The 6,184-nt window shown below is 44.8% G+C and overlaps 1 pseudogene; it reads right to left on the bottom strand.

Moving 5' to 3' along the window:
* Positions 1-1,759: 1,759 nt before the first annotated feature.
* LOC122969022 lies at positions 1,760-5,076 on the bottom strand (annotated as a pseudogene).
* Between the last annotated feature and the right edge of the window lie 1,108 nt (positions 5,077-6,184).

Raw genomic sequence — 6,184 nt, forward strand, 5'->3', positions numbered from 1 at the left:
CAGGCTAGGAGGGATTGGCTGAAGGAAACACAGGGAACAGACTGATACAGGGCAGATGTGGGGAAGACACAGAGCAGGGCAGGGCTAATGAGGGTAATGCAGGGCAGGTGCGAGGAGGAGCACATGAACACAGGAGACAACACAAGGAAACCAGAAAACCAAAATGACAATATGATGACCAATAAAGGCAACCCAACTGACAGAAAGTCCCTCAAAAAGTCCAACTCAAAACAGAAAAAGTCTGAGGGTATCTGCTGGATAATGAAAACCAAGGAATACAAGGGAACAAAAACACAAAGAGTCCAAACATAAAAGAATGTCCTGGCAGAATGTGACAGGTTTAATGATTTTATGGCATTTGCTTATGTTCATACAAGGTGTCTTGAAAGAACATGAGATATAATGTCTATCTTTTAGCTGTTTTTTGATATTTATATGAAGATGTTTTTGATACATGATATAACCTAAGCTATTTATCAAATGTATTGAGCCTTTCTAATGTGATTTTTAAATGGCATATGAATCAGTGACTTGCTACTACTACAGTATGTAAATTTGATTGAGAACACTCCTTCCCATGATAGAGCACTCCTGTGTCCTATCCACTATATAATGTTTGTTGAGATATTATGTCCCTCATACCCTGAAGAAGACTGCCATGTTGAGACGTTGGTAACTTAATAAACTATTCTTGCATTGTGGCTACAAGTGTGTGATTGCCTTCCCAAACACTTGTACTTGTGTCCTAACAGCTTTTTTTCAACTCTGGGAGTGATGTCCAAATAAGCAAATGTGCGTCATGGAGTAGGTGGATGTGACTCCCCTCGTTGAGACCTGCTGATAGATGTAACGACAGAGCAGAGGAGAGGGACTGAAATAGCGATGTAACCGACCTGCATGCTGGTATTTAACATGTTTTTTTTTCTTCCCCAAAACAAATAATTTTTAAAATATTTGTACAAAATAAATGTACTATTTGTGCTTTGCCAAATAAAGTATTTGTATCCAGGCATACCCCTAGTAATTGATGTAGCGTTTCACCTTCTCTTCCAGTCACAGAGTGGTTTATAGCCTGTCCTTCCACCTCACTCTCCATTCCTAAACTTCTGTGGATTTAGGAATTGAGACTGGGGTGGAGAGTGAAACAGAGGAACTCCTCTGTTCATAGAGGTGGAAAGTTTATGAACACCAGCCACATGATCACATGATCACATGTCCCTCTTGGACACAATGAATGCTAGATGTCTGGACATATCTGCTAAAAGAGCGTACTGCAAGGTGTGATGTTGATGAGAACTTGTGGCAAAATGCAGAAGACAATGTTGACTAGCATTGTTGTATTTCTATTAGAGAAACGTGTTGCCTCTCAAGTGATCTTTTTGGTAAACAGAGCTGTGTGAACCTTTTTAAGGACATGCAGGATTGGCCTGAGGCTTTTGGATCTGTAAGCAGGATATGTTCTCCCCCTTTCCATCTCCTGTATTTGTACATAAACAAACAAACTGATAGCTTCACAAATATGGTGTACTGAAGAGTAACACTTTAACTACATTTAATTATTTAAAAAAAAAATTTAAATTAATGATTTTATTAATTAACAGCTTTACTGTTTGTCCTCCAAAAGTAGTATTTTTTACTGTCTTGAAATAAAAACACAAACAAGTATGTTGCATTATATTTAGCATTTTGAGAGTGAAACAAGCAGAATGGTATTAACATGATGTTCACTAGCAAGAACCACGCCACAGCAATATGTTGTTTAAAGGTTTAATGGAATTCAGGAGGTATTGAATGTTGAGGATAGACGAATGGATGTGGGTGAGGTAGAAGGAAGATGTCATCTGTTAGGCTAGTCTGGGAGGATGTACTGAAGGTCAGGCAGAGGGAGACTCAGTGTGGGAGTTCCGTCTCAGGCATTTATCCGCCCGAGCTGATCATTGGCCACCAAAAGAGTCAGATTTAAGTTGAACTGATTCGAACATGAGCTTGACGGAGATCGTTAAGATTGTTGTGGATGTAGAAGCGATTGGGACCTGAATGGTTTGGTCTGAGATGCCTAGTCTGGCTGCTGTGGATGCCACGCCGATGCGCAAGGAGTGGCTAGAATAGAGTTCTGGAGATACGCCCGAAATGCGTAGAACTTGGTGTAAGTGTTTCTGGAACCAGAGAGGGTCTGAAGTGAATGGCAAGTGCCTAGCTGGGAGAGCCGGTTCCTGTTTATGCAAGCCCTTTATTAATATGGTAACATGAGAATGGGAGGTTGAATGGAGGCCAGTGACTAGTTTGATGAAGAAGTTGATTCCTACTAAGTAGGTCTGGATGGTGGAGGACCGTATTTTTTTGGATGGAATGAGCATTGGTGATGAAATTGCAGATGGACATGATGTCCAGAGAGGGAAAAGGTAGCTGGTAGGTGGAGTGATATGCCTTGGAGCAATTCCAGCCAGTTAGGAAGGCTGAAAGCGTGCTTGGGGTGAGACTGTTAAGGATGACTTCTTGTGAAGCATAAGAGAGATTCGACAGCTGTGGAGCTAGTTGAATATTGTGGCTGAAAATGGTGGGATAGGCATTGGGTGAAGATCCGATTCTGGGGCCAAGTGTCTGAATTTCTGGAACGAGAAGCGAGATAATGAGTCAGCAATGTTGTTGTGATGACCAGGAACGTGGGTTGCCTGGAGGATGAACTGGTGTTGAGCTGAGAATAAGTTAAGTCTGCGCAGGAACTGCAAGATGGCTAAAGAACGAGATAGACCTTTGTTTAGGATGTCTACAACTGCAGTGTTATTGGAGTGGATAAGTATGAACCTCCTAGACCATTCGTGCCCCCAAAGAATGGCAGCTATTATGATGGGATACAGCTCATAAAGCGCAGAGGAGGGAAACTTTGGGGGCCAAACAGAGGCGAACCATCTCCCTCCATAGTAGCCGCCAAAACCTGTGGAGGGAGCCACATCTGTGAAAAGTTGAATGTCCTCAGGCTGGGTGATTAAGTCGTCATAAACGAAGGAAATGCCATTCCAAGAAGACAGGAAATGTAGCCACATGCGCATATCCACTTTACAGGCATCGTCCAGAATGACCCTATTGTGGAGAGAGGGAACGGCAACAGCTTTAGACAAAAGGATTGACAAGAAAGATTTTGCTTGAGGAATTATGTGGATGGCATAATTGAGATGGCCAAGGAGGGCTGACAGCTGGTGTTTGGTGCATCTGTCTGCCAGGAGGTAGTTTGACAGAAGCAGAGAGATGCCCTGTATTTTCTCCAAGGGCAGAGATGCTTGGTTGGAAACTGAGTCCAGTGTGATGCCTAGGAACTCAATGGAAATGCCAGGTCCTGATGTTTTCTCCTCAGAAAGAGGGACACCGAGTTCAGAGAAAGCGTTAGTGAGCATATTGAGCCCGTGGCGAGGAGGTGAGGATGGTGGAGTGACAACGAGAAAATCGTCAGGAAGATGTAAAATGTAAGGGAGCCTGTGGTTGTTAGTCAGGATCCAGCATAGGGCTTCTGAAAGAGAATCAACGATCTTAGGACTACTTTTGCAGCCAAAGGTAAGGCGCACAGAAAAATGATATGTGCCTTTCCAGCAAATGCTGAAAAAACACCAGAAGTCTGGACGAATGAGCAAAACTTTGAATGCGCTGGTAATGTCCGCTTTAGAAAGCCATGCTCCACATCCTACTAGCTGAATGAGGGTGATGGCATGGTCGATGGTTGCATATTGCATGGAGAGATCTGGACTGAGAATGACACTGTTGTTGCTTGGAATGTGTGAGCCGTGTGGGGAAGACAGGTCCATAATTAGCCTCTTTTTTCCAGAGTATTTGCAAGTGGCAACACCTATTGGGCTGATGCTGAACAGTGGAAAAAGACAAATATCGAATGGGCCTATCATGAGTCCTTCTTTGACCTCTTTAGCCAACAGGGTGTCGACAGTGTGAGGTTCTGCGAGAGCAGACTGGAGGTTTTGACAGACGTGGGAAATGTCGGGGAGAACTGCTATACTGGGATGAAAACCATGTGTGAAACCATCGATGAGAAAGTGAACAAGCTGTCTATCAGGATGGTTTGGTAGTCTGCAGCTGTTGTTGGATTGTGGGGGCAGGTGCTCCTGGCATGCGCACCACCGCAGAAGGAGCAGACATGCAAGAGGCGGCAGTTGGAAAAAGCGCAGCCCAGGTGGTTGAAGTTGTTGCACACCATCCTGCCTCCCTGGTAAAGGATCGGCCTTTCCCATTTGTCGACCCCTTTCGGCATTGGGACATTGACCGAAGGACGTATGTTAGTGGGCCTAGGAATGATTGGAGGTGGGGGTGCGGCAGGTGACAGACGGTTAAAGACTGTGGTGTTGCAGGAGGAAGAAGGACGTGAGCAAGGTGTTGGAGCAGTGACAGTGCATGCTGTGGCAGCGTGGGAAGGGGCTTCGCGTAACTCACAAGAGAGGGACGTGCGGGCTGCAAATATGCGGCAGTAGAGTTTAGAGTTGTGGATGCCCCAGTATATCCCCTGGTTAAACTGCTGTATCCAACCTGCTGCCTGGTTAGCGAAGTGCACATGGTAGCTGTAAAACCCTGTCCCTCCAAAACGTAAGGCCATGTCGAGCACGATAGATAGATAATCATCCAGCTCTGCTCTCTGTGTGGGAAAGGCAGAACAGATAACATTGCGGTAAAGAGAAAAAGCGAAGGCAAATTCTGTGGGAGTTAAGTCTTTAGACTGTGAGGGTAGTGAGTGGTGAAGTTGCATGGAACCGAAGTTTGTCTGCACTTCCCTGAGCTGACTAGTATCGATGAAGGATGGCTTAAGCAGCTGGGCTAAATCTATGTAATTACCAGTGAGAATCTGTTGGTGTAGTGCAAGAGTGACAGGAGAAAGGTGATAAATGGATGAAGCCGGCTGGACAGGTGGTGCTGCTGTGGCAAGGGTAAAATTGCTGCTGAAGAGCCGGGAGCTGGAAGCCTACGCGATGGGGTCAGCTGCCGATCAGGAGATTTGGAGCTGGCTCCTACGACCATGCCTGTGGCATCTGGTCCTCGCTGAAGGAGGAAAGGAGGCCTGAGATCTGCAGGCCTCTGCATTTGGAGTCGGAGTCGGAGAGATCTTATTGGTAGAGCTTGAATGGAGACGCTGGCGGGACTGAGGTATGCTGACCACTGAACACAAGCGACTACACCAGCATGTTTGGCTGCAGTCTGGTTGCTGCTGTTAGTCTGGCGGACCAGTGTCGAACAGATCGTCAAACGGATCGCTGTCTGAATCGTTCGGGTAGATCTGCAGTTCTGGATCCATGGCAGGTAGATAATCTTTACATTTTGTCTTTGTTTGAATCAAAGTTTTCTCTATGACGCGTTTAGGTGGGAAGCGCAGTCTGTCTGAGCTTGAGAAATCTGAGACAAACAGGTTGACCAGGTATAAGTAGGCTTGGCAGGTGATTAGAGGTGTGGTTGAGGTGTTGTTCTGCTCCCGAACCTAAGTTAACAAGTTAACTACATTTAGGGGTGTCAATAATGACAAAGTTGTGTTATTGGTACACTTCCTGGTTTAAGGATAGGGAATACAAGTGTAACTACAGCAGACATATGATTATATCCACACACATGATAGCATACAATATTAACTGTCCTCAGACAAAAATCCAAAACTACATTTTAGAGTCCATGGGTTTTCTGTCCTTTGTCCTAGCAAATGGTGAGGTGATTTTTATCCAAGATTTTTATCAATTTTTATCGAAGGACATTAAGTCCTGAGCAGCAGCAACATAAATCCCCCCGTGGAGTACAGACGCTGGTGGTGTTGGTGGCTGTTGACTTCTGCTGAGGCTGATAAGGCTGATGAGGTGATGCACTGATGAATCCGTGAAGACTGGGCGGTGATGGGGAGGTGGTGGGGCGCGCAAAACGGCAGCATGAAAGCACTAAAGGCAGAGAAGGAGAAAACATATTTAAAAAGACAGCCGCATTATGGTAGGTGGACAAATTTAGGTGTATCACCATGCTATTGGTTAGATATGATCAGCTGATGTGACCAGCTGATGACTTAATTGACACTCAGTGGAATGACAGCAAGGAAATTATAAGTGGGCATGTTTAGGGATGGGAATGACAGATGGTTTAAGAAATAATACTAATGACCTGAACATGCAAAAGAGAATTTTCAATAAACTTCATTACACTGAATATTTCTAAT

The sequence above is a fragment of the Thunnus albacares genome, chromosome 18 (genome assembly GCF_914725855.1).
Source record: "Thunnus albacares chromosome 18, fThuAlb1.1, whole genome shotgun sequence".
Classification (NCBI taxonomy): Eukaryota; Metazoa; Chordata; class Actinopteri; order Scombriformes; family Scombridae; genus Thunnus; species Thunnus albacares.